The sequence below is a fragment of the Gymnogyps californianus genome, chromosome 21 (assembly GCF_018139145.2).
Source record: "Gymnogyps californianus isolate 813 chromosome 21, ASM1813914v2, whole genome shotgun sequence".
Taxonomy (NCBI): domain Eukaryota; kingdom Metazoa; phylum Chordata; class Aves; order Accipitriformes; family Cathartidae; genus Gymnogyps; species Gymnogyps californianus.
The window spans coordinates 7195162-7206012 of record NC_059491.1 but is presented as its reverse complement, the minus strand read 5'-3'; positions in this window follow the sequence as shown (position 1 = coordinate 7206012).

Genomic DNA, 10851 nt, shown 5'->3' with positions numbered 1-10851 from the left:
ATCCGGGCTGGGACTAACCATCTGAAGAGCAACCCCGCTCTCACGGCCGGGAGGATGCTGCCTTGCCTCGAGCCCAGTGACGCACCGACAAGCCAGGCCAGTCGGAGGCTGGGACCAAACCCCATCACATCCACACGGTGCTGGGCTCCCTCAGCCCCTCTGCGATCCCGGAGGGAGTTTGCGAGACCCCTTGCAGCCGACGGCGTGCCTTCGGAGCTTTGTAGGCAGAGCAGAGGCTCCCAGGATTGAAGGAAGGGACGGGCTAAGGAAACCAGCCCTTGCACTTGACGCCGAATAGAGATCCCCTGCGTTAAAATAATGGAGGAATTTTATTCCCTGCCGAAACGCTGAATCCTTCCTTCTCCGCACGAGCGTCCCGTGCACTGATCTGTTGGCTCTGAACCGCAGGGACCTGCCCTTGAATCCAACGGCTCGGAGGCTTGCTCTTTTAAGGATGCCTGACCCTCTAAACAGCTGGTAGGCTTGTACCGGGTCCCCTGCAGCATCTATCCCGAGAGCCGTGGCCAGACCTGCCCTTGCCTCAACCCTCTTGAAGGGAAGAGAGGGGAAAAGCCCTCCCAAACCCTGGGGCGACATGGAACCATCGCTCTCCCCATCTCCGCTTCTTGCATTCATGCTGCTTCAAGCCAAGAGACAGCCGGACACAAATTGCATCCCCGGGAGCCCGGCCAAGTTGTTCTCCGTGACGAGCAGCTTTTACCATGGTGCAGCAAAGTCCCTTCGCCGGCTCCAGCACAGCCCAGCGATACCCAAGCGATTGCCGGGAGCTTCGTTATCTGCCGTAATTCATAGCAGACCGAGGGCACCGGAGGTGCCGTGAGGACTGTGGCTTCCAGAAGCTGATGGGAAGAACGGGAGAAGACATTCCCAGGAGAAGCTGGGAGTGGACATTTTTCAACCAAAAGCTCACTTGTTACTAGAAGTCGGTGGCGTTCCCTGGGGGAAATACCGGTTCCAGGTTTTGGGGTTTTTTTATTAGTTTTTTGTTCTTTAATTTTCTGCTGGAGAAAGGCCCTAGTTCTGGTTGGACTTAGACTGGTTTTCTCCGGGGGCTTAGAAAAATCAAAGGAAATGCAGTTGATTCACAGGCATAGGGGTTTTGGCTCCTCCACCGAGGAGGGATCGGTAAGAAGGCGAGTGTGAGTGTAAGAGCTGAAAACTGTCCAGCTGCAGAGAGCTGGGAAACAGTGGAGAAATGTGGAAATAGGGGAAAGGGTGTTTCCTTCTGAGACAAAGCATCTTTTCTTTTAAACCTCCCCATGGCAGAAAGCATCCCCTCTGTTCCCTAGCAAAGCGCCGTCAGCAGGAATCTGCTTTGCACCGAATATTTTGCTTTTTTTCTGAGCAGAACTGGTGGAGATCGGGAGTATTTTAGCTCACGAGCAAAACCTACCTCTTGTGTTCTGCCTTTCTTCAGCTCCCCGCCCACCACGACCCTCTCTGGTCCCCGTGACTTTACCAGAGCAGGGTTTATTCCCGAGGCACGTGCATCTCAGCCCTCCGGGCGTTACTAGTGAGCTGGTTTCTGATCCCCTGGTTCTCCCAAAAGACCCAGGCTGACTCCTAGGAGCTGCCCAGTGCTCTGTTAATCTGGGGCCATCGGCAAAACGAGCATCCCCCCCCAGTTTGGGGGCTCCTGGAGTCAACGGGTCCCTTGTTCTGCATTCAGGGGCAAGCGCGCAGCATCGGTGCAGGACTTTCCTACATCCCCTTGGCTTTCAGGGAAGGAAAAGGGGATGAAATGGGTGAGCCCATTTTGGAGCCCGACGCTGCTCTCACCGCTGCTCTCGCTTTTCCAGCCCCAACCTGCGCCGTGCACGCCGCTGGCGCCTCTGCCCAGCTGCCATGGCCGGCTCAGCGTCGAAGGATGCTACAGGATGGTCCGTGCTGGGACACGAAGAGGGTGAGTCTCCTCAAACCTGCCGCCTGGGACCCCGGCAGGCATGGGGACACTCGCCATCGCCGCCCTGCGAGGAGCTGGGTGCTCTCACCCCCAGGCCTCCCACTTCGCTCTCTGCCGACCGGGGAGGCATCAAGCTCTCTGCCCGGCCCGGCGGCGTTGGGCCCTGCCTGGCAGCCCCCAGGACGGGCTTTTCTGCAGGATCCAGCCGGCGGCAGCTCCGCGGATCAAGTGCCTACGGAGGGAATCGCACGCCGTCGCCTCCGGCGTGGCTGCAATGCCCGTGGAGCCCGTCCGAAACCTGTTGCCTTTCGCTCCCTCCCTTGGCATGTAGCAGCCTCGCCGTGTTTCAGCAGGTTTCTGTTTTGTGTCTGTGTGTCTGGTGGGGAGACGGGAGGGAAACCGGTGCCAGGGACCGCGAGCAGCCCTCCGGTCTCTGCTCTCGGTGTCACCTCTCCGGGGTCCCCAGCATGGCAATGCTCGGCGGCACTGCAGGTTTGCCGGCCGGGTGCCTCGGCGCGGTCGTGTTCTCTGTTGCAGAAGTGTTGTTGTCCCAGTAAATCACAGCCTGCTTAACTGCCCGGTGCGAGTCCTTTGTTTCGGGGTGGGTTTCCTGGGGCTGTGCCTGCCCTCTTCCCCAGGGGTACCCCAGCTGGCTTGGAGCATTGCATGGCCGTCCAAAAAAACCCCGAAAAAAACCCCATCCTAATTTAGTGCATGAGTTAAGATCTGGATTTCTGAGGGGAAGGAGCTTCCTTCAGGTTCTGGGGAGTTGTGTTTTGCAAACCCCAAATTGCACAGCGCTTTGTAAGCTGATGGATCCAGGGTTTTAAAAACCAGGGGCGGTCTGGTTTAATCCTTCTATGAGGCAGAGGCGAGGAGCAGAGAAATCCTGCTACCATCTCTATCTCCAGTATCAGGGCTTTCAGCAATTTACCTTGTCACCCGGGCCATTGGAAGGATGCCGAAATCCTTCTGCCTTCATCCTACACCTTCCTTAATTAGTCTTATTACTACAGGTATTAATAAAGCAGTCATCATGTTTTCCAACCCAAAGCAGGAGGTAGGAGCTATGTTGTCCCTCATTTTCCTCTTGGCAAGCAAGGACCCACTCCCATGCCCCCCTGCTTTTGGTGACCTATGTATATATACATATATTAAAAAAAAAATAGACAGTTATGGCCCAATTTGCCCTCTCTGGACCAGAGCAGAAGGGCCGGCTGTTTCCGTCTCATCCCCCCACCTCTGCCAGCCCCCTGTCTGCGCCCGCCGAGGAAGAGCACCGAGGCAGGGCTTGGCGATTGCTTTCTAATTCTCTTTCCCTTCCCAAATTCTCCACCCTGCCCCAGCGCTGCCCGTCTTTGCTGCACCCCCTTGGCAAAGCCACGTGGATGGAAAACGCTGCTTTCCCCACCATCTCGCCCCGGATTGAGCCGAGGGACCTGCCACGTGCTAAAAAAGTGCCCGGCTGTGCCCGCCTGCCGTGCTGCGGCAACTCTTGATTTATTAGCTGGCCTTCAGTTGGCTAATTGGGCCGCTAATGAGAGCAGGGCTGGCTGCTAGGAGAGGCTGGGATCTGCCATCTTCTCCGGGGACGGAGTGGGTCTCCCCAGGAGTGGGGACGGGTGTCTCCGGCCGCAGCATCTCCGGAGGGTCCCCCTCAGCATCCCCCTTTGCATCCAAGGGGATTTTCACCCCGTTAAGTCATCCTCTTAAGGAAGGGTGCTCCGATGCTGTTGCCAGGGTGACCGCAAGTGCCTTATTAAGAGAAATTAGTTTGGATACAGTTGTCAGCCGTAGCTTAATAAATAAACCCCTTTACACTGTGTAAATAAATATTTGCACGCAGCGTCCGCGCGGGGAGGGAGAGGCTTCCCAGCCCCGGGCGGCATCGTGCCGCGATGGGTACCGAGGGGCGTTTTGGGAAGAGAACCATCCAAATTGGGGCAGCCCTGGTGCAAAACTGCACCCCTGGGGCTGCCAGTGCGGGTCCCAGGGGGGTTATGGCAGATGGTGGGACCCCACAGAGACCCCTCAGCGTCCCCCCTGCCCCGACACGCGCCGCGGTGGGGAGATTTTGCTGCCAAACATCCCTGCCTGCCGGGGCTGCGGCTCCTCCTCCGCAGGGGCTCGTTAGCTGGCAACCGAAGGAGCCTTGCCTTGCTTTGAAGGGTTATGAAACCTGCGGGAGAGGGGGAGGACAGGAGAGCTTAAAAAAGAGCCGTGGTATCATCGTCGTCTTCCTCCCCCCCCCCTCCCCGCAACCCAGCCATCGCCTGCCGAAAAGGGCTGGCAACGCGCCGGCAGCCGTTCAAGCACAGATTGCGCCTCTGCCCCCGTCCGCCCGCCAACCCGCCGCCGACGGGCGATGCCGCGGGGTGAAGAACTTTGCTGGAAAATGAGCTTTTTAACGGCGTTTGCCGTGCTTTGTGTGTGTGTGTGTGCGTGCCCCCCATTGCTGCCGAGGAGAGCGGGGGCAGAGGCCACGCTGCAGCCGCAGCCGTCCCCTGAGAGCATCCGCAAAGTGGTCCGGGGTTGCTCCGGATGCTTTTTGCTCCCGCTCTCTCCAAATAGATGCAGCAGAGCAACATCTACCTGCGATGCTGGGGAGGGGGGTTCAGCAGCCACCCAAACAAGCCCTCACCCCCAAAAACCTGGGCCAGGGAGCGGTGTGGGGTTGTCTTCTATTAACTACAAAATTATTTCGCTTTGGGGATTTTTTTTTTTTTTTCCTTCCCTTTGATTTTCCCCATCCCAGGACCCGGGCACGTCGGCGGGGGATGCAGCCGGTTGGTGCCGTGGGCTTCATCGCTCCCGAAATAGAGCTCAGGGGCAGCTCTTGGGTGTCGGAGGCATCTGAGCGAAGTCATGTGGATGTTATGCAAGACTTGATGATAGGTTGTAAACAGCTATTAAAGTGATTGGCAGGCCCAGGACGAAGTTTTGAGGGGAGGAAGAAGGGGAAAGATGAGTAATAATGATCAAAATAATTAGCAAATCGAGACGTTCCATAAATTAGGGGAAAGCTTTGTGAGGACGAAGGAAGGTGCGGTGAAGATAGCGTGTTCGAGCGCTCCCCCGAGGAGGGGGCCGGGTGGATGGGGAGGATGCCGGGGCAGATATTGAGCACATAAAGTTTGGAAAAGGGGGTTTTTTTCCAAGCCTCCCGGCGCCAGGAGGGCTTCCCTCCCTCAAAAACAGCGAAAAAGCAATTCCAGCTGAAATTTGGCAGATTTGGCTTCACCGAGCGCTACTGGGTCCCGGCACCCCCAAACCCAGGGGCTGAGCAGCCTGACGAGAGCAGCCCCGAGTTAATTAGGAGAAACAAGCAGATTATGGGGAAGACAGCTTCTATTTATATATAAATACTCCAGTAAGCAGCAGTGAAGGGCAAGGGAAATCCAATAGAACTCTGCGGCTGTTTAAGAAGCTTTTTGAGCAAAATGTTACACAATCGGTTGCATTTGCCTGGCTCTATCTCCAAGTCCCAGAAATGGAGGAAAAAAAAAAGAGTGATCCTGAGCACAAGGAAGGAGAAGGGATTTCCAGAGGCTTCTCCCCATCGGATAAGGGGAAATGAGGAATCCCGAGAGCCCCTAAATGCAGACCCCATGGCTGCAGCCCAGCGCCCGCCAGCAGCTCGCTTTGCCTCCAAACTCCCACGCTTTGCCCCCCAAATCAGCGTGCTCCGCGCCTTGCAATCCTGCCGAGCGTGCTGCAGGGATAACGTAGAGATACATACACACACACGGATTTCATATATAAAAATACACCCATAGCTTTGCTGTGCTCTCAGGGGTGCTCGCGCCGATGCCTCGCAGAAGCAAACCGCGGCTGCTGTCAGTGGGTGCTGACACGGCGCAGAAATAGCTGCCGGCCGCCCCGCGTTTTCGCACCGCCGCCTTCGCTGCCGCCCGCAGCTCTGCTTTGCCCTGGCCCCCGCTCCTCTTTGCGGGAAAACGGAGGGGTCGGTGGGGTTTTGGGGGGCCCCACACGGACACTTTGCTGGGCATCACCTTAATAATGTTTTTTAGGGGCAATCAGGCGGTCCAATGCTCACCTTGGGGCTGGGAGCTCTTTAAGTACCTGGGTTTTGGGTCCTTTTAGGTTGATTTTTTCCCCCCTGTGCTCACACCCAGGACAGCTGCACTGAGTTTTTGTAATTTATTTATCCTGAAGGCAATATAAGGCCTGAGGCTGAGGTTTGGGGAGGTCTCAGAGGAGGGATGGGTGTGTGCCTAGGGTTCTGGGGAGCCTGACCCTGCCAGCCAGTTACGGTTGTCCCAGGGCTCTGTTTTTGGGGTGGCTGCTGTCCCTGTAGTGCCATTCCCCGGCCCACGGGAGAAAGGAGGATGGAAATGTGTTCCTTTGTGCTGCAAGGAGCTGGTATCGCTGCCCAAGGGTCGCTGGTAAGTGTTTATTTTGGGTCTGGGGATGCCTATGGCTTTGCAGCGTTGATTTTGGGGGTTGCATTTAAATTGGGAGAACTGCTCCCCCTGTGCAATGGCCTTCTCTGGTTTTCTATTTTCCATGCCATCTGCAAAGTCACCTTTGCCAGGGGAAGCGTGCACCGGGCTGGGATGCACGAGTCCTGCAAGCGCTTGTCCCCTCTGTGTGCAGCCTCTCAGGAGGTCCCTTTAATTGTTAAAAATCATTAAATCTCCTGAACGCGTAGATATTATATTGCAGATGTTCGAAAAGCTAAGCTAGAGGCCTGTGAGCTTCCCCTCCCTCCCTGCTCATTGAATTAGGAGCTTTCTCGGCTTTTTTGTTGTTGTTATTGTTGTTAACCCTCTCTGTGCACAAGACAGGAAAGCAAGAGGTGCGGGTAGCACAGCGAGGTTACGTGGGTTTGTGGGGTGGGGAGGTGTCGGGGTAAAAATGCGCATCAGCCCCAGCGCGGTGGGGCACAGCCCCTGGAAAGCGTGATCACCCGGGTGTAAATCCCTTGGAAGAGGCGGTCTGGTTGGGCTTGCAGGTCCTCGCAATCCTCTCTTGCCCTGTGCTTGTGCAAGCCGATGAGATGAGCCGACGCTAAAGCACCACGACGGGAAGAAACAACGTATTTTGGTGCATAAAGAGGGTGAGCCTCCCTGTGCAAAATTACCGGGGGTTTTGGCCAAATGCATCTTTGGGGTTGCTGATGTGACACTGGTTTCAAGGCAGTGCTTATTCCTCTTGGGGTGAGGACTGGGAGCCGAAGGCTGGTGCTCGCCCACACGCGTGCTGCTCCGCAGCGGCTCCCCGGGAGCGGGTGATGCTGCTCCCAGCCCGCCTGAGCCCTGCAAAGCGCTTCTCTGTCGCACAACCCTTCCTGCTTGGTTAAAAGTCTTTTAAAAAAAAAAAAAAAGTGGTCTTCCCCTGGGGATACCCCCAGTCCCAGGGCTGGAACGGGAGGCAAGTGAATGTTGGATGTTACAGGGCTGGTGTGCATGCTGCTCGCTGGCTTTGGGGTTTTTGGCAGCCTTTCTCCTGGCCTCGAGCTGCGGTGGGTTGAATTACTCCTTTTTTGGGTCTCTCCAGCAAAGATGGTGAAGGGATGGGGTCTGTCATGCCACTGTGTTTAGGGATGGCTCTGGCTGCGCCATGTCCGGGCTGCGGGACCCACGGGACTCCCCTGCGGGAGATGGGCTCGGGCCATGGGTCCCATCCCACAGCAGAGCTTCGGGGCCGTGGTCCCTGCTCACTTTTCCTCTCTCCTTGGAACTGCGCGCGCTGCTGCGGCTTATGCAAGCGCCGGGAGCCTTGTGTAACAGTGCTGCGGCCGCCGGGGTGGGCGGCTGCGGGGGCCCGCAGGCATCTGTATCCCCCGGAGCATCCGTGCACCGGCCTGGGCTCTCCTTCCTGCCTGCATCTTCCCTGGATGCATTTTTTTTTTTCAGGCGTTCAGGGCTGTAGGATTAGTGGTTTTGGGTCTTGTGGATGTTTTGCTTCTGGCTGGGGCCAGGAAAAGGCTACAGCAGGTCTCTGGGCTTTCCAGCTGGGCTGCAAATTAAACTGGGAAGGCTGATACACCTGAAATGGGCTGATGGGGATCTGTGCCGAGCGGCGTTCGCTTGCAGGGGCGATGGGATGGGGGGCAGCTCCCCAAACCCCCCGACGGGGCTGGCCTGGGGGATTTGCATTGGGTCGCAGCCCCGACAGTCTCCCCTCGCACCCGCTCCCGGTGCACCGAGGTGCAGAGTGCTTTTTCTTATTAAACCCCATTGTTTTGCGGTGCTAGGTGTCCTTTTGAGCCCCCTCCTCGCCCCTGCTTCCCCGGCACCCGCGGCCAATTTGGGGCTGAACCCGTTGCTATGGAAACCGGTTGAAGATGCTGAGGATGCTGCTGGGGTCTCATCCTGCTCCTGACGCGGGGCGACTCGCCTTCCGCCTTTCCTTAACCTGCGGCGTGGGTGGACGCTGCATTAGGCTGGGGATTAACCCGGCTGGGAGAATCCCGGGAGGTTAAACCCCGTGGGTGGTTAAACCCAGCGCGCAGCTCGGCTTCGCACCGTGCTAGATCTTGCACGCCGCTCGACCTAGCACACGGCATTTGTTTGCTGTAAGGGTTTCCCCCCCCCCATCCCCTTGTATTCGTCCAGGTCGGGTGAAAATAACCCCAGGGCAGCTTTCCGAAGGCGTCTTCTCCAAAATAAGCCCTGTCTCTTGCTGTTTTCCATCCCGCTGGGGATGTTATAGGATGCTGTGGCTTGGGACGGGCTGGGACTGGATTGCACCCAGCTGGGAGCTGAGCCTTGTCCCAGTTCCACCAGCACCCACCACCCCTTGCAATGTGGGTGTCCCAGGCACGGGGCTTCACCCCATCATCTCAGCCGGCCCTGGGCAGGGTGTCTGCTCCGTATCTGTTTCCTCTGGTCATGACCGAGGGGAATTAGTTGGTGCTTCAGGTTTAAAACGATGCTAAGCTGAGGAAATGCTAATTAATTAGAGCTACTTGGAAAATCCTAAGTGCTTTCTTGCAGTGGCATCAGCGAGAACCTCCTCTGTGTGTGTCCCCCTCCAAAAATACGCATTTTAAAAAGCCTCTTTAAATACTTTAAGGGTTCCCAGGCCTGGCCTTTGCAAGATGCTGGTGTGTCCGGCCCAGTTGTTGTGGCACCGTTGGGGATTTGGGGAGCCTGGGGGTCTAGGAGGGGGTGCTGCGGGCTGAGCCCCGCCACGTGCCTCTGAGTCACGGCATATTTGTTTGTATTTGTGCAGGTTTGGAGCAAAAATGGGAAACAGGGAGCTGCGGGGGGGGGGGGGGGGGGGTGGCAAACACAGCCTGTGCCGGCTGCCCGCGCCCGCCGGGCTGACTCAGAGCTGGATCGGCCCCATCTCCGCACCCAGCGCCGTGACTCACCGCCGGGTATTTTGGAGTGTTAAATCACAAGGCCTGCTTGGGGGTTTGTTTTTTTGTGGTCTGGTTATTTTGCTTTATTTTCTTTTTATCCCCCAGCCCGGGAAGGGGCTGATGCTCCAAGCCAGGCACACGAAGCTCTGGGGAGCCTGGGAGATGCTCCCGGCAGCCCCTTTGCTCCCCGTTTTTTTTCCCCGTGCTTGCTCGTTGACAGCAACTCCATGGGAAAGGGCGAGCGGGGTGGGAGGATGCCTAAAAGCCACCGGGAGGACCGAGGCCTGCAAAGCAAAGGGCTCATACGGGTGTCACACGTGCACCTTTGCAAAAATAATATATATTAATATTTGCAATGCCATAGCGTGGAGGGGAGCCCTAATTCCTCCGGTTTCCTTCATATCCCCTGCGCCGCATCGCTGGCAGGAGGCCGGGCGATCGCTATTGCAGGCACATCCCGCCGAAACCCAGGGGAGAAACGGTTGTGGAAAATCTCCGGCAGGAAACCTTCTGCCGAAGCCAACGAGGCTGGGAACTGGGGCAGCCCCGAGAAAGCAGCGGCGATCCTCGCCTGCCCGCTGAGGGTGTGAAAATGCTCCTGGGTTGCACAAATGTGAGGCTGTGCCGGCATCCCCACCCCCTCCCCAAAAAATAATCCCCTCCCCTCTAAAACCTGGAATATTGAACTGGGAAAATGCTGGCAGGGTTGCAGAGCCTGGTGCCCTTGCTTGGGCTTGGTTTTTGTTCGAGCATCTGCTTCTGCGTTTAGCTCTGAGCGAAACTTTCCTCGTTTTTCGGCGAGGTGTCTCCCACTGGTTACTGTAATGCAACAGTTTGACACCTTGAGCAACGTATAAATTAAGATGTCTGATGTTTCGCTTAGTCCTCATTAGCGGGAACAGCTGTTTATAATATCCTAGAAAATTCAACTCCGGGCGAAAAGAAAAGAAAATAAGGAGCCTGGGGAGTCGGGCAGCTCTGCTTTCAGGCTCCCTGAGGCAGGCATCCGGAGCGATTTGGGGGGGGTTTTTTGCAGGATATTCCCAAGGTGGGAAATGCCACATCCTAGGAGCGGCTGCTTGACCCCTCCGAAAAAATCCTGGTGAGCCCAGCTCCTCGGGGCGCTGGCCCAGGAGGGAAAGCCGCGTGTGGGGCGGTGGGAGCTGGCAGCGTTTCCCTGTCCTCCGGAGATGTTTAGCTTTGAGGGGGGGGAATGACACCCGAAAATCCTGCCAGTGCTCACCACAGGCCGGGGCAGCTGAGTGGCTTAAGCAGATTTGGGGTGAGAAAAGCGCTTTCCACGTCACCCATGGGGTCCCGGGGTGGGGATGCCGCTGGAGATACCAATGGAGCTTGGGGACGAGCCCTTGTCTGCCCCTTTCCCCCCAGTTTTGCTGCCTCCGTGCATTATTGGGTCCCCCCCCCACACTCCATTTTAGCTTTTTGGGTGCTAACGTCGGTGTCTCAATGTCCCACGCGAATAAATCCGGTGGGATCACAGAGCCTCAGTGGCCTCTAGTGGCTGTGGGACAAAGAGCCCAGGGATGGGGGACCTGCGTCCCCCCCCAAAATCCCCCAAACAAGCAACGGTTTG